We start from the raw sequence: 19,663 nt of genomic DNA, 5'->3' as shown, positions 1-19,663 counted from the left end.
GGCGGCCGCCCACCGCAGGCACGCAGGGTGGCTCTCTGCTCTTCTTGGAACCACAGGGTAAAGGCCAGCGTGACCCCTCACGGGTCAGGGACTCACACCCGGCACCACCTCGGGCAGTGATCCCAAAGACCTGGCGAGGCTCAGAGAGGGAAGGGCCTCCCTGAGGCTGCACAGCAGGAAAATGAGCTGATATTTGAGAGGCAGAGGCATAAGGAGGTGGGAGAGGGCTGGTCAGGGCCAGTAAAGGGGCCCAGAGCCCAAAGGGCCAGCCAGGCAGCTTCCAGGCTTTTAGAAGCCTTCTCTGGCTGCAGTAATGAGGCTTTGGGTCTGATAATTGAGCCCATTTGTTGCCATCCCCCAACAAAAGTGGGCTTCAGAAGGGGGAGGCAGGGTGGAGTGACCCCAATCACCCCACGTCCCATCGGAGGGGGTGGTGGGGCACCAGTAGGATGTCTGCCCCTCCGGGTACAGCCAGCAGTGCAAGTTCCAACAAGCTCAGCACACCAGACACTCCGACTCTTCTTTTATTCCGTGGCAATGCCTGAGAAGTACCCAAACCCTACCCACATCAAGATGGAGAAACCATGGCCCAAGATGTGATGGGCCAAAACAGGGACCCAGGTGTCCAGGCCTGGACTCCAGACATGGCCAGACCCTTGGCCCTACAATGCCCTTGGCCTGAGCTCCTCCTCTATAGCTGCTTAGACCAAACCCAGCCTGGCAGGGCCTCCCTGGTCCTACACTCACCTCCTTTGAGAAAACCACAGTTGCTCCAGCCTCTGCCCTCAGATGAGAGGCTACATAGCCCACTCTGCTGGGCTCCCTTCAGCCTGAGATCCTAGCCCAGCCCAGGGATCCTTCAGGCCCCTCAGGCTCCTTCAGGCCCCAGTGTGCCAAACCCTGAGAGCACCCAATTCCTGGCCCCGAAGGGGACCTGGGCTACTGACCACTGCCCCAAATTTGACACATAGTATCTGAGCTTCTGGGCCTGACATTTAGAGAGGAACCACTAGGCACCTGGCTCTAGTTTCTCATTTCATCCTTTCCACGGGCAGGATGTCAGGATTACAGAGTTACAGGCCAGGACATAGGGCTGCTTCCACTGTCTAGAAAGTACTTCCATTTCTTTCCAACTTTCCCCAAAGCCCAGAGCTAACATTCACACCTCAGCTCTCAGGACTCCCGCTGTGCTTTGCACCAGTCCTCCCCCCACCCCACCCCCACCCCAGCCCCATGGTGTAGGATCTACACAAGACACTCACTAAGCCCTTAGAGTCAAAGGACCCTCCTCACAAAAGATGAAAGTGCAACTGCCAACACCAGCCAGGAAGCCCTGAAACAACACCTTCCTTCGGTTCCCTAAACACACCATGCTCTCTCACGCCTCCAGGCCTTCTCCCATGCTGTTCTCTCTGCCAGGAACACCTTCCCAGCTCAGCCCCATCCCTTCCCTGGTAACATGAGGGTCTCAACTGAGACATCCCTATTTCTGAGAGGCACTTCCTGCCCTCAAATCTAAGTTAGATGCTGCTTTCCACGTCTTTCCCCCATTGCTAGTTCTATTCAGAGTGTCCTGGGGGCCAGCAGATGTGGTGGGAGGGGATGGGGGTTCTGAGGCAGACTGTGGGGTGCACATCCCAGCTGTGGGACTGCTTCACCCTGTGACCCTGGACAAGTGGCTTGACCCCTCTCAGTCTGTTTCCTCCTCTGTGAAATGGGGTGGGGGAGGAATAACAGCAGTCCAGGCCCTCATCAGACCCCAGCAGAACTGTTCTGGCTCTTTCGTTTGCTTGCCTCCCCAGCTGTGCTCCCTGATCAGCCAAGGACACGGGTCTGTCTTGTCTTCTGACCCCTGGCACAGTGCCCGCACACAGAAATACGCACTGAGGAACCAAGGCAAGGGTGGTTGAAATGGTAGATTGGAGGATTTTAACTCAGTTCAGCAAGCACCTACATCAGGCCATCTGGTTTTAAATCTTGGCTCCACCACTTCCTTCCTATGTGATCTTGGGCAAGTTACTTAACTTCTCTGAGCCTTATATGCTCCACCTGTAAAATGGGGCTAAGAAGAGAATCTGCCTTATAAGGGTGTTGTAAGATTACATGAGAGAAGTGAAGTGAAATGCTTAGAGCGGCACAGAATCTCAGTGGGAGCCAGACCTGTGTTAGCTGCCATCATTATTAGTTTATGTGATCGGGGCCTGCAAGGTACCACAAAGGACAAAGAAAAGTTAGAGATGCAGTGGGACAGTGGGAAGGAAGTGGGCTTTAGAGGGACAGAGACTGGGGTCCAACATAATTTCACTGAGCCTCAGTTTCCCCCTCGTGAAGCAAGGTAACACTCCTTACTTCGCTGAGTTTCTGAGTGAGTGGCTGCAAACAAGGAGTATGAAAGTGCCTAGCACGGGGTCAGGCACCTAGGAGATAAGCAATAAATGTGGGTTCCCTTCAGTATCCTCAAACCACAGACATATTTGCACAGTCAGTAACTTTCGTGAACATCCGGACATGGGTGAAGTGTGATCACAAGCCAGGAGCAACAGATGCAAAGAAAAAGCTTAGAAGGAAGGGCAGCTTGGAAGAGACAAGAGGAAAGACTTCCTGGAGGAGGAGGTATGTGAACAGGGTCAGGAAGCCTCCCCGGGGCAGGGAAGAGGGAGCAAATGCATGGACAGAAGAGCTGGGGTACCCAATCCCCCCAAAAGCAAAGCACACTTCTGAGGGAGCACGTTGTGAGCATACTTGGGTGGACGAGGCCCTGTCACCTCCGTTTGGAACAGCACAGGCTTTTGGTAGCATGATGGCTGAGCTGGAGGGCTCTGAGCACCAAGCTGGGAGGGATGCTGGAAACATCTGGCCCAACCATTCTACACACATGGAAACCAGTCCAGACAGACAAAGGGACATGACTAAGGTCACAATCAAGATCAGTTGCAGAGCTAAGGCCTATGCTTAGTGGTGTAACCCCTGGGTCAGAATTCTTTTAATGAGAACAGTGATGACGACAGTTAATGATACTTATGTAGTGCTTACTGAGTGCACCTGTCTTGGCTTGTTAGGAGGATGAACTAATTTGAGCCCCGCAACTACCCTCTGGTGAGGGACTACCATTACCCCCATTTTAAAAATGAGCAGAGGCCCAGAGAATTGGACAGATTTGTCCCAAGTTATACTGCTAATAAAGAGCATATCCAGGATTAAACCCCAGGCTCTTGAGCCCCAGTGTCTGAGCTTTTAACCAATATACCCTACTGTTTCTCATCATTACGTACATCCATCCCATCATGCATGCATGCACCCATCTACCCAATCAAGCATGCAAGCATTCATTCAAGCAGTGCTTATTTGAACTCCTACTGTTCCAGGCACTGAGGAGTTAGCAGTGAGTGCACAGCCAACCCCATGGAGCTCCACCCACCTGTCCATGACCCCGGTAGCCTCGTACTGTGCAAAGCTGCTTCAGAGCTTACTAAAAACTATCCTCCTGAGAAGCCCAACTTCAAATTTAGCTGCTCAAGACCACAGACCACTCTACTATTGGGAAACCACGAACCAGCCTCCTTTCAAAGGCCATTGTGTCGCCTGCTTCACAAAGGGGGAGTGATGAACCAACCATCCAGTATCAATTTCAGGGCAGAATGGTGAGTTGCATGGAGGTCTGAGGCCTCCCTGGGGAAAAAAAAAAAAAATTCCTGCAAATCAGATCAGGAAATGCTCAGTTCATGAAGCTTGAAGCAATCAAGCCAAAAAATGCAATGGTTGAGTTCTACCACCACGAGAGCTTTCAAGAAGCCCAGCCCCCTGGGCAGAGAGGAGGCAGCCAGTCACGTGTGCTGGGCAAACTCGAAGATAGCCTTCTGGGCTCCCAGAAGACCCAGACCCTTCCCTGCTCGTCGCAGAGCCCCTGTTCTGTTCCAGGCCCACTACACTGCTCTACCCCAAAAGGCTGGCATGAGTGTGCCATTCCCCAGAGGGGAAGACTGACGCTCAGAGAAAGGAAGATTAGCCCAAGGTCAGCATGGACCTGGCTGTGATCCCCCCTTCAACAGTGCTACTTCAGGCCAGCCTGGGGCAGGTTCATTCCTCCTCCGATCCTCCTCTTTGAAATGAAGAAATAGGGGAAGAAGAGCATCCCTGGCACTCAGTGCTCCCATCTGATGAGGCTGCAAGCCTGGGGCCGAGGACAGGAAGGAGGGCCAGGCAGACGCCTCCCAGCCCACACTGCCACCACCTTCACACACATACCAGTACCCCAAGTTATTCTGTAAACAGCCCTCGAACAACGGATCTTAAAATAGGCATCTACTTCAGGGAGATGAGGTCTTTTATGCCCATTCTACAGATGCAGCTACAGATCCAGATCTCCAGGATCAGCGCATTCTCCTGCTACTGAACCTCCAACACACTATGGGAGGTCCAGAGCATCATCTGCTGCGGCCCAAAGAGCAGAGACAAAGCAGGAAGTACTGGGTGGCTGCTGAAATTAGGGTATTAGGATGATTAGTAATAATACCCCAAACCTGGATAGCATGGTGCCACTTCCTGGCTGTGCAAATGCTCACAGCCTATTTCCTCCTCCCTAAAAACGGGAATAACCCGCGTTGTTGTCCTGGGAGGCGGCAGGACAGGGATAGTGCCTCCCCTTTTACGGGTGAGGAAACAGGCACGGAGAGGTGGCAGGACGTGCAATGAGGCCACAGCTCTAGCACGGGTGTGAAAAGCCTGGGTGGGCACCAGGTGGGCTGGGATTCTGAACACACGCTCATCCCCTGGCAGTCTGCCGATGGCCACAAATGAGGGGTGATCTGCCGGCCCGGGGGCCCAAGAGGGGCCCCCACAGCCTGCCCTGGGCACAGCTGCCGCCCTGGCAGACCCCCAAAGAGCCCCCTGAAGAATCGCTGCACTCGCGAGCTTTTTTCCCATTCCAAACATGCCAGAGCCCCGCGGACCCCGGAGGCTGCTACTTAGCGCCAGATTAATCACACCGAATTCTCCATCCAGATATTGCGTGCAGGCCGAACTCCCACCGCTAATCGCCGTAATATTCTCCTCGGCGTGTGCAGGCGGCCGGGGCGATGTTCCAGGAATATTAATTCTCCACAGCCGGCTCACTCCCGCCACACGCATGCGCCCCCTGCACCGCCGGCTGCTGCTCAGGGATCGGGGGGCCGGGCCGGGGAGCAGGGGCGGGGGGCGCGCCGGCGGGGGGCCCAGCGCAGGCGGAAACCCTCCCTGGGGGCCCGGGCCGCCTGCTGGTGAGCAGGGGCCCCAAGGCCGGGCTGACCTTATAACACGAGCCACTGCGGGGGCTGGAGGTGGCCGGTGCCCCCCCACCGGCAGAGGGGTCCACCGCTGATCACCCCAGCTCTCCTCCCAGTCCCGCCCCTGAGCCCCCAGCTCCAGGACCCGCAGGAGGCTCGGGGCCCCCAACCCCAAGAAGCCATACACCATGGGCCCTCTGCAGCTTTCTCAACACAACAGAGCTTTGAGGGAATGAGCAGCTAGGGATCAGCTAATCCTAACCAAAAAAAAAAAAAAAAAAAGGAAAGGGAAAGAAAAGAAAAGAAAAGAAAAAGAAAAAGAAAAAAGACACAAAAAAGGAATGAAATTCTTTCACCTGCTCAAAATATAAAAACGTGGGTGTCAGAGGGGACTCAGGTAAAGGAAGGTTGGGCTCCACGGTGGGCCTGGCTGGGGCACTGAGGGGGCGGGCCTCCACTGCTGGCAACTCCTAACCCTATTAGCACAAGTTAGGGACCCTCTTCCAGCAGTGTGAGCATTATTAGTGAGGGGAGCCAGGCAGGGCCAGGGCCAGGCAGCTTCTAGTTCCTGGAGGGTCCCTGAGGAGGGAAAGCACACCTCTGTTCCAAGCCCACGGATTCTGGCTGAAGCTCAGGCTGCTAGGCCTGGGAATGAGACCCTGGCCTGTCCTCAGGGAGCTCCCAGTAAGCCCCAACTCCCTGAGCACAGGCCCCAGGGGCAAATCTACTGCTCACTCGGACCCTGAGGCCCCTAGAACGGTTCTGGGAAGAGGCACACCTTCAAGGGCTTTGCAAAGTGCCCCCTCTTGCTTTGGTTCCAACTTAGCACAGCCACAGGAGGCAGCTTTTATAACATGCCGTTCACAAATAAGGAAACTGAGGCATAGAGAAGCCAAGTGGCCCAGCAGATGAGTCCCCAGGCTGTCAGAACTCGAAGCCAGGACCCTCTCCTCTCCACCACACAGCCTGACTCCATGCCCCAGCCCTCTCCTCTCTGGGACTCCAGCTCTTCTTCCCTGAAATGACCTTTAAGGACTTTCTTGCTCCCACATCCTGTCCAATAAGCAACAGCATTTATTAAGCACCTACTGTATGCCAGACCCAGGGTTCCAGAAATGCCTAAGGTTGTTCAAGGAGCTCACAGTCTGGTGGGAGGAAAGATAAATAAACCAATGGCCACAGTCCAGTCTGAGCCCCAGGGGAAGGGGCCCTCCTCCATGGCCCTGGGAGAGAGGGAGGGCTTCCTGGAGAAGGCAGGCATTGAGAAGAGGAGAGGAGGGCAGCCCGGGTGGATCAGCGGTTTAGTGCCTGCCTTCAGCCTAGGGTGTAATCCCAGGGTTCTCAGGATCGAGTCCCACATCAGGCTCCCTGCATGGAGCCTGCTTCTCCTTCTGCCTGTATCTTTGTCTCTCTCTGTCTCTCATGAGTAAATTAAAAAAAAGAGAGAGAGAGAGAGGAGTGGGGATCTTTACACTGGAGTTACAGACCAGAGTGGACAGATGGGGCCAAGGGCAGTTTCTGTGGGTGCTGCAGTGAAGGCAGCTTCCATTGGAAGGGTGTGGCTGACAGTGGTGTGGTGTTCTGGGCCGGTCAGGGCTGGGTATGGATCCAGGTAGGCCTGGCGGTCTGGGCTAGCCCAAGCCAGGCACAGGCAGGGCCCTTGGGCCAGGGGGCCTCTTGAACCCAGGTCTCCTGACTCCTGGTCCAGTGTTCTGGGAGGCAGAAGGCATAAGAACACCCAAAAAAGAGGGTCCAGTCTAACAAAATGAGCAGCACAAGGGGGCCACATGAGGGTTTAGGGCTCAACCCAATTACTTTCATAGATTACTAGAATCAAGAATCATAGGGGTGAGGGATATAGTTTGAGCCTCTGGCCACCAGGCAGACCTGGTCCCAGGAAATTCCTCCTAAGTGACTGGTCTGACCATGGTGGCACAGAGGTGGTTGGTGTGCCCTGAGGCTCCAGATCCCACACCCCCTCCCATTTAGCACCAACGAATCAGGCTCCTGGGCTTTTCCTAGACTCGCCTCTGGAGCAAGGCAGCGGGCAGGGCCCAAAGCATGGGTGAACCAAGGGCCTGTTCCCTCACAGGAAGCCTCTTGGTCGGGCCCACGTCCCTGGAGGAGGCTGTTAAGTGTCCTTCCTGGGCACCTCCCTCTGAGAGATTCAATAGTTCCTACTCTTGGCTCCCAGCTCCTGCAGCAGGGTAAAGACCCTGGTCGGGGCCCAGCCTCCCTTCTGCGACTTTGAGCAAACCACCTGCTCGCTCCAAGCCTCAGTGTGCTCAACAGAAACATGGGCTGGCCACACCTTAACCTGCAAGGTTACTGGAAAGATTCAGAGAGAGGAGTTGTCTCAAGGTGAATGACAAACAGAAGGGGTAAATGCTGGCTCCTTCCCTCGGGCTAGCATTTGGTTGGGGTGGGTGGTGGTGGTGGTGGGAAACTAGGCATTTAAAAAGACCCAGGGGTATAAAAGCAGGTCTTCTTCCTGAGCAAGGGAATTCACATTCACCTCCTTTATTGCTCATCACAACCTGGAGAGGGAAAGACTACGTTCTAATTTTACAGGTGACCATCTGAGGCCAGGTAGATGAGGGGTCTTGTCCAAGTCCCAGGTGTGTCTCGCCTGACTCTGTAAAGTGGGTGCTTTTGGGCTATGGGAAGGGATGGGCAGGGAGGAGGCCTGGGCACCCTGAACCAGCCCACCAGCCCACCCCAGCCCCAGGGCTTAGCCTGGCCCAAACCGCGGCTCAGGGAGAAGAGAGCCCATCATCCCCTACTTCCCTGGGCCTGCAGCTATCTCGGGCTCCGGCAGGGGCTTGTTTGGGAAGCCGGGAGCCCATCACCCCAGGACGGAAGCCAGGAAGGGGCTGGGAAGTGGGAACATACCCGCAAGATGAGCCTCCTGGTGGGGAATCAGCCCCTGCTGGCCCCCCGCCGGCCTCCCGCAGCGCAGCGCAGCAGCGGAGCACCAATGCTGTGCGCGACCGGCAGGCACCTGCCAATCTCAGCCCCGGGCCCCAGCCCCAGCCCCCGCTCCCTGAGGACAGATAATTCTCCCGCTCTCCCAGCCTGACAAAATAACTAATGCTAACTCAATAAAGTCCCCCTTGAAGGTTTTTAATTACCAGACTGTGCCAAAGACTAAAGACTCCAGGAGCAGGAGGGAGGCCGGGGGAGGCTGGTGGAGGTCGCGAGGCTGAGGTAGGGCAGCGGGCGGGCGTCCCTCCCAACTGGGACGAGGGCACGGCCAGGCCGCTGCTGTCCAGGGTGCTGGGCCTGGCGGTCACGAGGATTTAGGATTCCTACTTGCAACAGCGGCCACTGATGGAGGCCAGGCTAGGTTCCCAGCAGGAACCCGACGGAGATGCTCTCCTGTAAGGCGCCTGGACAATCACAAGGCAGAAACTGAGACCCCACTGCACAGATGAGGACAATGAGGCTCAGAGGGGGGCAGCGGCTCGCTGTGGATACACAGCCCAGCGGGGATGCTCCAGTTCTACTTGGTGCCAGGTGGAATGCTTGGCTGCCTGCAGCAGGAAATACAAACAAGAGTGTGGCTGAAAGGAGGGTCTGAGGGCACAGGGATGGCCCTCAGGGAAGGATCTAGGGGCACCCGGGTGGCTCAGTTGGTGAAGCGTCTGCGTCTGCCTTTGGCTCAGGTCATGATCCCAGAGTCCTGGGATTGAGCCCTGCACTGGGCTCCCTGCTCAGGGGGGGAGCCTGCTTCTCCCTCTGCCTCTGCCCCTCCTCTGGCTTGTGCTCTATCAAGTAAATAAAATAAAAATAAAATAAAAAAAACAGAAAGTGTCTAATGGTGTGTGTGGCTTCTGTGCAGTGAGATGTGCTGGGCTGGGGAGGAAGACAGCACTGCCAGGAGCTGGCCGGATGGAGGCTGCCCAGGAAGACTGAAGAGCCTAAAGACAGGAGCAGCCTGGCTGGAATACCACCAGTCACAGGCGCGAGGGGGCTCAGGGACCCCTATGATAAACCCCTGCTGCCACTAAAGGAAATGACAGGGGAGGGAAAGGCACGGCAGGAAAAGGGATGACAGTCTAATGACCTAGCCAAGCCTCCCAACCCTGTCCAAACACTTCTTCTCTGACTGAAGAAAAAGTCAGTAGCAGCTAGAGGGATATATATGCACTTCCTCTGCCCCAGAGCAACCCCCAAACTCCTCCCCCCTCCCTTTGTGAGCTGGCCCTGCCCTCACGCCCCAAGCACTCCACACTCCCATCCAGGGGCCTGCCTTCTGCTCCTTCCAGCTTGCCCAGCCTCTGCCTGCCTCGGGACCTTTGCCCTGGCTGTTCCTTCTCCTGGGAATGTTCCTGCACAGATGATTCATGTCATTCAGGTCACAGCCCAAATGGCATCATGAACTGCCCTGCCTGCTTACCATGGCCTTCTCTGTCACGGCTGAGTACCCACCAGCACAAATGCCATGCAGCCTCCAGTTCTAACCCACACATCCATCCCCTCCTCCAGGCAGCCTTCCCAGGAGCGACCTGCTCCCCAAATGGTACAGGCTGCCCTCAACACTCAGACCCTAGGCATCACTGAGGTGTGGACTCTGAAGCCAGCCTTCTGGGGTTCGAATCCTGCCTCAGCCACTTACTAGCTGTATGAGCTTCTGCAAATCTGTTTCTTCATCTATAAAAAGAGGGTAAACCCTCTATTTGTGGCAGACTTAGAACAGTGTCCACTGAGTGCTTGATGTTGCCCGGCCTATCATCAGCGGATCCTCTGCCAGCAAGCACCCTGGACACACACTCAGTGAGCACACCATCCTGGCTAAACGTCTGGCCCTGCACAACCAGTCAGTGAGGTACACCTGGCTCCGTTTTCTCGGTGAGGCCACGGAGGCTGCAGGAGGCTCAGCGTTCTATGGTCCTGCTGCCCCGGCTGTGCTCTTTTCGCTGCTGCTTCTGTGAATCTGCTCTTCCCAGCTCTGCAGAAGCGCCAACTTGGGGGGTGGGAGGCGGTGCTGAGAGCCAGCGCAGCTGTGCCTGGCTCCCGAGGGCCGCGCAGGGTGGCTGGAGGCCCCAACACCCAGCCCTGCCTGGAGCCTCCTGGCTGGGATCACAGCCCTGCGGTGTTCGAGCTGCTGCCCACCAGCCGGCCTCCTGGCATCGGGCCCGGGATGCCAGCCAGCCGGGAGAGGAGGCAGCTTGGCTGTCAGCCAGCTCACGGTGCCCGAGCTGTCAGCCGGGAGGCAGGCCAGAGACCCCCGCCCCCTGAATGGGGCCCGGGCCAGGCCACCGGGACAGGGCCGAGTCACTTGCTGCCACGGGTCTGCAAGGGCTCTCTGGGTGCCAGCCCCAAACAGGGCTCAGGGACATAATCTCACTATGTGGGGACCCAAGAGGCTTTGTCCCCATTTATTCAGCTCAGCTTTCACTGTAGTGCAAGTAGCACGTGGAGCAGGGGAATTTTCAAGTCAAATAATAATAAAAACAGCAACAACCACAGCTGACATTTAGCAAGCACTTACTTCGTGCCAGGTGTTTTATGCGCTGCTGCACGGACTCCTCCCAAAGGGAGATGCTGTTTTTATTCCCCCTCTACAGACTGACAAGTGAGCCCAGAGAGGTGCAGGAACTCACTGAGAACTGCACAGCGTGCTGGGGGAGGTCTCTGATTTTGAGCTCAGGCCCCAGAACCTCTATAGCAATCTCTCTGCTCCACTGGCTCAGGCAGGCCTATGTGCCCACAATGGATGGCCCAGCTGGGTGGCCTCTGGCCAGGAAGTCATCCATCTGTAAAATGGGCACTGTCAGAGAGGATCACACTGTAAAGTTGACCGGGGGCTAGAGGCAGAAAACCGGGCCTGAGCAGAGGACATGTTCCATAATTATGGCTAGTCGTTGGTCATAGTCACTGAGCTCCAGGAATGATGAGAATAAGAAGGCCCCTCTCATCAGAGCCTCTGCCGACCTGCCCCCCGACGGCGTCCTGGGCACCCTCCATGGGTATGGCATGGCTGGGCCAAAGGGGGTGGCACCCGGGAGGGACACTTCCTAGGGCTAACTGAAAGCTCACGATGTAGGGCTTGAGCCTGACCCAGGAGCTGCCCCTTTGCACACCTCTCACCATGCCTAGACAAGGTAAACTCAGGAAAAACAGGCCAGAGAATCAAAGGCCTAGGCCAGACCAATGGATGCAGACCCATCTCTGGTGTGGATCTCTCTTGCTCCCTGGTCCACAGAAAGGCTTGGATTCTGCATCCCCCTGCCAGCTGGGGCCCGCTGGGCAGGGCCCACTACTTTTGGCTCAAGGTCTTCTAATAAAGACTGGAGGTGCGGCACCTGGGTGGCTAAGTTGATGAAGCGTCTGACTCTTGGTTTCAGTTCAGATCATGATCTCAGGGTCACGAGATCAATCTCTGAATTGGGTTTCAAACTCAGCTGGGAATCTGCTTAAGATTCTTTATCCCTCTCCCTCCACCCCTCCCATTCATGTTCACTCGCTCTCTCTCTAAAAAAAAAAAAAAGCAAAAAAAAGCCAAGACTGGGGTCATTGGCACCCACACAGAGTGGGCATTGATGAGCATGTGCCAGGGTGCAGCGGCAACCAGTCAGCCCAGCTGCTCACATCTGTATAAAGGACTATTTATTTTTACCATCTCTTTTCTCATTCAACTCAAAAGAAGCCCAATGGGAGAAAGGGTATTGCCACTGTCTCCACTTTCAAATGCCCAGACAGGGACAGTGACTAATCCAAGGTTACACAGGTCATCACAGTGCTGACCAGAGTTCTGAGGCCCCCAGCACTCCTATTACCAGATTTCCTTATCTGGGGAGAAGGCAAAGTCCTCAGGTTCAGAGCCACCGCCAGCCCCCAGAGCAGCAGAGGGGAGCAGGGGAGGATGGGGGGCGGACAGGTTTGGATGGGTAGAGGTCTTCTGGAGAGAGGGTGGAGGAGGGCCAGCACACCGTAGTCATGATGGGCTGCCTGTGGCCAGGGGCACCCAGTGGGCATGGCACGTGAGCGCAGATACTGAGAAGGCACCCAGAGAGACAGGAGCCAGCCTGAGCATCACTGACTAGGGCTTCGAGGAGGGAAACTGGAGAGATGCCAGGAGTGGGTGCTCCTGGTATTCCACAATGGGAAGGCTGGCAGGAAACTGTGAAAACCCTGCTGGCATCACTGAAGGCTGCCCTGTACCCTCCTGCCCAGACACCCAGGCAGCAGACGGTGCCCCGAACAGAATAGGGTGGGGATGGCAGAGGAGTCTGGGCTCCAGCCGAGCTGTGTGACCCTGTGAGTCTCAGCATCTCTCTGAGCCTGGACTCCTCCTCTGTGTGGCGATGGAGCAGGACAGAGGACACCCTCACTGCCCTGGGAAGAGCTGGGCACACAGTGGGACTACCAGCCTGCTGGCACAGTTACAGCTTTGCCCTAATTGCTTCTGTCTCTGCACACATACGCCTGTCAAGGACTTGCCTGCCGGTACTTTTTTTTTTTTTTTTAAACCACAGAAAGTAGAGCAGGGACAGGCCGGAGCCTGGGGGCCCGGGCAGGAGTGGGGGACCCTCCCCCAAAGCACAGATCACCTCCTTCAGGGAGTTCCCAAAGCAGCCAGCCCTGCACCTTGCATTCCATCCCTGTGGCCAGCAGAGGAGGCCCCCACTCGTGTGTCCCCAGCCTCAGTGACCGTGGATGACAGGTGCACTGGGCAGTGAATTCCATGCAGCAGAGATCAGACACCAAGGCCTCCCATACCCAGGGCTTGTCCTCTGTGGCTGGCGAGGAAAAGGAGGGCTCACCAGATAGATGAATCCAACAGGATCCCTGGAGATTCACCTTTAGAAGGCTTGAGAGGGACCGGAGAGGGTAGTGGGCAGCTGGTAAGAGTCCCCAGGGCCCCCAACTAGAGACCCCAGGGAGTATTTACAGGGCAGGCAGCAGGTGAGGGAGAGCCCTGTTGGGGATGGGGGCCAAGGGGCCCCTCTCCATTTGCCCCTCACAAACCCTCCACCCACCAGCACTATCCCTCCTACATTCCTTACCTTATCCTCCACCCCGCTCTCCTGCCAGTGGGGCTCCAATGCCCCAGGCCTCAGTATCCCCCCCAGGACAAAGGGCTACAGCCAGAACCAGGGAGCCTTGGCCTCAAGACCTCATGAATAAAACATGCTGGCAGTGGTTAGGTCACCCAGGATCCTCACAGGAACTGGGGCAGAGGATGGAGGGCTCTCCCTCCTTCACCGAGGACTCCGCCCTAGTGGTGGGTTACTCCTCTTCTCTCCCCAGCCCTCTCCCTGCACAGCAGCCCTCTCCTCCAAACTTCGGCCACCCTGGGTGACCTGGCCAGCAAGTCCCCAGGCCAGGTGTGCAATGCTAGGAGTGGAGGGCAATCCGCAGGTACCCTGGAGGATTGGAAGGGGGGACATAAGAGCAAAGGAAAGGAAGTGGAGGGGAAGGGGTAGGAGGGAGGAGGGGAGAAGGAGGTGGAGGAGAGGAAGGAGGAGGGGAGAGGAGAGAAAGAGGTCGGAGGGAAAAGTAGAGGGGGAGAGGAAGGGAGAGGGCGGAGGGGGAGAGAACGGAGGAGGGGGGAGGGGCGGGGGGGGGGGACTGAAATCTCCTGCAACATCAAAGCCTTCCCAGCCGCAGAGCACAGTCACGTGCCAGCAGCCTCGTCGCTCATTCCTTCGCTGGGAGAAGCCGCTGGGCCTGGGGCTGCTGAAGGAATTTTAAAACGAGGCAGATTGCCTGGAATATTGGGGGGCGGGGGGGGGCAGTTAGAGAGCTTCATCTCCTGGCAGGTTTTGAAGCCTTTCCTTCCCAGGAGCATGTTGGGGCACAGGGGGCCCCTGGTCAGCGCTGGGCAGGTGGCCAAGAGCGAGGACCACCCAGCTACTTGGAGCCCACCGGTGGGAGGCTTGGGCAGGGCCAGCCCCCTTATCAGGAGAAGCTGGAAATCTGGATTTTATGGAAAGCTTCCCCTTTTCAATACTGGCTTAAGTGGGGGAAAAAAGAGAGAGAGAGAGAGAGAGAGAGAGAGAAAGAAAAGAGAAAAAAAGGCAAAGCAAAAAACCACCACATGGGCCAGACACAGCGTGTCCTGATTTGGACCTAGGACCTCGGTCTGCCACTTCTGATGGACTCTACCCACACCTACCACAAGTGAGGAAACTGAGGGCCAGAGAAAGAAGGGGGATCTCTCAAGGTCATCGTGGTGGGCACCCAGGGCTGGGGTTAGAATTGGGGATCCCAGGACACCCAGGCTGGACAGGGTCAGTGTCAGGCAGTCCCCAAAGGTCTGGAGCCCAAGGGGCGAGCCATTGACCAGCGGGGAAAAGGTCTCCTGTTCTGACCCCCCTTGCCACATCCTCGCCTGCAGGCCCAGCTTGCTGGCACGATGCACTGCTAGTCACTGAGATGCGCCCGTGATCACTCACTATGCTGGCCACTCCCACCGGGCCCTGGCCCCATCCACAAACAAGGCCAAGGTAGGGTACAGGTACCAGACCAGGGTGGGGACAGAGAAATAGCAGCTCCAAGGAGGCAGCAGCTGCTCCTGTGAGGTGGTGACAGGGGTTTCCCCCAAAGGAAGGTCCCAGGGCAGGGCACAGAGGATTCTAGGCAAAAGGCACAGCCTCTGTGTTTGCCAGGGGCAGTGTGAAGGGCGCTGGTGGCTAGGGGTGAGGCTGGTGAGGGGTGAATGTGGGGAGACCTGCAAACTCAGAAGCTTAGGCCGTTTAGCTTAAGGGCACTGGGGAGCTCCTGGAGGTGTCTGAGCAGGAGAGGTGGGCTATGATCTCTGGGGTCACAGGCTTGGGGCTGGATTGGCTGTTGTGGAAGTCACTCAATCCTTCATGTGTTCATTCAACAGGTATCTACTGAGCAGCTACTCTGTGCCAGGACCCAGGCAGACAGACAGACAGATGGATGCGGTACTGGCCCCCTGTGGTGGCAGGGGAATCAATGTGAACTGTGAGCATTTCCATGGGGTGAGAGGGGTGAGAGGGTGCTAGGGCCTGCAAGGGGAGGGAGCAGGACATGCCCAGGCCCTTCTATGAGAAGCAGTGCGCTTTCTCTAAGGTGTCAAGTGCTTCAGCAGGCCAGGTGTAGGCAGGAAGGTGACACAGCTTGTTCACTCTATCCCAAGGGCCACGGGGAGCGGGGGGAGGGGGGACAAGAGAACTGATACTTGGAGGGCTGGCACATGCCTTCACTCCCTGAGGGCTGTCCTTGGGGAAGGGAGCCCGCTCTCTATCAGGAGAACCCAGCAGCTGGGCAGCTGTTCCTGTGAGCAGACTTCAGTCTAGGCACAGAAGAACCTTCCAGGGCACAGAGCCCCTTTGCTGGGTGGCCACATGGGCTGGTAGCAGCAAGGCCCAAGGCCTCCAACTGCAGCTGGCCAACCGGAGGCAAGTCCCTCAGCCTGAGCCCACAGGGGAAGGGCCCCTAGAGAGGAGCTACTGGGGCACTGAGGGGGGACCCCTGAGCAGACCTAGCATGGCGCTGACCCAGATGCTGGAGCTGGTGTCACAGGGGCCGCTGAGGGAAGGGGGTGGGACAGGGACCATGCTTGGGGGAGGAGGGGAGCACCCCTCACCGAGCAGGAGCCTTGGTGCCAACAATATTAACACATTATTAGCCCCATTCTCCAAATGGGGAAACCGAGGATGGGGCTCCCACAGCAGAGGCCAGACTAGCGATGAGGCTTACAGAGACCATGGTCAGGGTCTTCAGAAGGGACCAGGGCAGGGACAGAGGAGAGGGAGCTCTGGGACCAAGCTGAAGGTCTCTGGGGAGAGGGTCTGGAAAGGGGGCAGCCTTTGCTGTCAATTGTGGCCACGGACAGCTGAGGGTGGGAGTTGGGGATAGAGGGGCCACCACCCACGGGGCCCAGCACCTTCATCTGGGGCAGGATTTGAAGTGGGGTGAGTGGTCTCAGGAGACTCATGTCTATCCTCAAAGAGCTGCCACCACCACCGCCCCACCAGCCAGTAATGGTGACAGAAACCAAGGCCAGAAGAGGATGCCTTGCCAAGGTCACCAGCCAGTGAGAGGCATAGCTGGGCAGGCCCTCTGCTCCCAGGGCTTTGACTGCTGGAATTCCTGGGTGTCTAACAGGGTGGGTGGGAGGGGGGCAGGTAGACAAGGAAAGGAAAAAGGAAGGAAGGGAACCGCCCTTGCCTACCGCCCTGCTCTAAGCAGGCTCATCCGGGACACTGCCGCTCCCTGGTCAAATCAAGGTGTGCATAGCTCCTCCTACCCTGCAATTCTGGAAGGGCTGCTTTACGGGGTGCTTTGTGCACCTGGGTGTCTTCCCCCCTATTGACTGAGCCCCAGTCCCAAGCCCTGCACACAGGAGGCGTCTAGTAAACGCTGGGGTGAATTACTCCTGGAAGCCACATGGCCAAGCCCTGTAATATGTGATCTGTCTCATCCTCACCATCCCACCCAGTGACCCGGGGGTGATCCACACTACTGTACAGAGGAGGGAACTGGGGCCCAGAGAGGTCCAGCCACTCGCTCTCGGTCACACAGAACCAGCAAATCCCGACAACCAGTGACAAATCCAAGCCCTTGGCAGTATTTACTCACTTAACCCTCCCACCAACCCCTGGCCTTAGGTGGCTGTGCCCCATCCTCATTTCCCAGAGGAGGGTTTGGATCCACGTGGAATTTAAGCAACTGGCCTGATAAGCACAAGAACGGGGATTTGATCTGGGGGTATGCAGCCCCAGTCCACACCTTGAATCACCTTCTCCCCACAATCAGCTTCCTGGTCTCTGTGGCCCTGTCCACACACTCATAGGTGGGGGTGGGGGGATGCAGGGAACCCCTCAGGGATGCTGGGTGGGGGTGGCCTGTGAATGGGAAAGCTTGGAAGTGGCTCCAGCAAGGGGAGGAAGAGGAAGAGGAGGGGGATGTACAAGGGGAAGGGGAAGGGAGGGGGGAAACCCGTAGGGGCAAGGAAGGGGGAGAGAGGGGGAAGGGGGGAGGGGGACTGCTTTCCCCCAGGGGCCTGGCAGGCCACATTCCAGGGAAGATCTATGCCAGGGAAGATCTGCCCGGTCCCCCTGCTGCACGAACATCAAAGCTGGTTCCCAGCCAACCCCAAGGTAGTGTCCTTTGAGGTTTGGCAGAGATGGGGCCATATTTCAGGCTGATACAAAGCAGGCTGCACCCCCACCCCCTCCCGCCCGAGATCCCCATCTGGGCTGTCTACTTAATACCCCATTACCGAAGAAAATATACAGCCAGCTCCCGCCCGGCCTCAGCTGCCCGGTCCTCCCTCCGAAAAGATCAAAGCTGCACTAGATTCCTGCCCAGATACTCTGTAACCAGAATGCAGACTGGGGGAGAGGCAGGTAGGGACCAACGAGGTGGTGACTATGGGAATTGGGAGGCTCAGGGGGTGCAGGTGGGACCAGAGAGGTCCTGGGGTGGAGGTGCTGGGGTGGCTGGCTCAGGAGCCTGGCAGGAGGAGAGGGCCCTGGGCCGGAGGGGAGTCACACATCTCACCCCGGCCCCTGGGTGCCTACCTGCCCCGTCCACCCCTGCCTCACCCAGCAGAGCTATCCCAACTCACCACCCCCTTGGCTCCCAAGGCCTGTTGCGTTTTCTATCCGTACACACCCCTCCAAGACTCTACAAGCCCTGGGAGGTGAGCACAGTGGATCAATCTGTGTCTATTGTCATCAGCACACCACAGCTGCGGCCTGCTGCATGCCAGGCAGGGACTCCAGCGAACAGTGAAGTCACAGCAACCTGTGAGGTGGGCAAAATCTTCTCATTTTACAGCTGGGGACACAGGCTCAGGATGTTAAGATGCGGTGGGCAGCTGCAGGTTTTGGCTGCCCAGTGTCCACTTCTCCGGATCAAGGCACTCGATTTCCATTGGGGAGCTCTCCCACTTCCAGGTGGTCTCAGTGGGATACGAACCAGGTGTCAATCTGCCCCAGGAAAGCTGCATCCCAGGCAGCAGGGGTGGGTACTGAGCCCTCTTCCAGGCTGAGGAATGGAGTCCCTACCTGACCTGGCCCTAGGTGCTAGCGGCAGCCGAGCCCTGGGGTCTGTCTCCATAGCTCGTGTTCTTTCCAAACTAGGAAATAGGTTCAGAGAGGCTCAGAGACCCTCAGGAAATCCCCAGCCTGTGGGGAGCTCTGGGCACACAGCAGCCCCCCTCCCTGGTCACTCAGTGGGGAGGGAGGGCAGGATCTGAATTGCATACCCCCTGGGTACCCCCACCCATGCAGTCCCACAAACACCAAAATACACTGGAGCAAAAGTCAGCCCAGCTCCTCCAGGGCCATCTCCTAGACCCTATAGTTAGTAAGTGGGCCCAATTCCCTAATTCATACTAGGTGGTGACTGACTCCTTCCTCTTGATGAGGACTATACCCCTCTTCCTCCCCGCCCCCAAAAAGCCTGCTCCTCTTCCTGTGTCTCCCTGCCTCCTTCCCCAGAAACAGCACTGTCATCTATCAGGGGCCAACAACCAGGGGCCACCCCATCCGCTCAGCCTCCAGCATTCCTCCTATGCCCTCTCCCAAACACTTCCACATCGGTTGCCCCATTGGCCTCTCTAAACCTAACCAAGGCTTCCTAGTCCCCAAGGGACACCAAACTCTCTGCTCTGGATGGACACCTGGCTTGCCCCAGGATCCCATGTGACCTGCACCCCACCACTCAACCGTGTCTGTGGGCTGGATACACAGATGGATGAAGTCTCCGTTCCGTGGCACCCACGCTGTCATAGGATCAGGGAATCTCTCCCATGCTCCCCAGCCCTGCACATATTCTTCTAGACTCTGGCCTCCCCAGGCTGCCATCTTCTGGTCCCCGTACCCTCAGGCTTGTCCACCAGTGAGCCCTGGCCAGGTGTCATCACTGCTGTGCCGTCTGCGTCCCTAGGGCTGGGAGTGCTCCAAAGCCCAGACGGTGCCTGCCCCTCATCTGCCCGCCATGCCCACTCCTGAGGGGTCTTCAGAGGCGGGAAGAGCCCCTGGGGAGGGACGCTCAAGGCACTGGCAGCCCCGTGCTCATCCTATCCCATCCCATCGGGAATCAGATGCACACGCAGGGGTCCCCCCCCCCCCCAACCAGGGACAGAGCAGCAAGCACAGGGTGAACTAAGCAATTCTCCGGGCCTGGTGTGCCTCGGCAAGCCAGTCGGAACCCAGGATGTACCCCTGGCCTCTCGGAGGGGGTGGTGTGAGCAGGGTGGCTGCCGTGGCCCCGCCGCCGCTCCCCCGCCCCGCACCCCCGCCCGAGCCCAGGGCACCGCTGCCAATTCCCCGGCTCAGCAGAAAGCCTCCATTTTGCGGGGAGAAATTAATGAAAGGGAGAAGCCCGGGAAATTACAAGTTGCCACCTGCAATCTCTGCTTCCAGGGAAAGTGGCGCGATGGCTGATTAAGGCTGCAGCCACCCTGCCGGGCC

General features: G+C 57.3%; 1 protein-coding gene across 6 annotated transcripts in view; it reads right to left on the bottom strand.

The window, feature by feature from the left end:
• TCF20 (transcription factor 20) overlaps positions 1-19,663 on the bottom strand; it is a 194,143-nt gene that overhangs the window by 119,108 nt on the left and 55,372 nt on the right. The window lies entirely within an intron of this gene.

The sequence above is a fragment of the Vulpes vulpes genome, chromosome 16, assembly GCF_048418805.1.
Source record: "Vulpes vulpes isolate BD-2025 chromosome 16, VulVul3, whole genome shotgun sequence".
NCBI classification, from domain to species: Eukaryota; Metazoa; Chordata; class Mammalia; order Carnivora; family Canidae; genus Vulpes; species Vulpes vulpes.
Note: the sequence above shows the minus strand (reverse complement) of the source record. Positions and strands in the feature narration are given on the sequence as shown.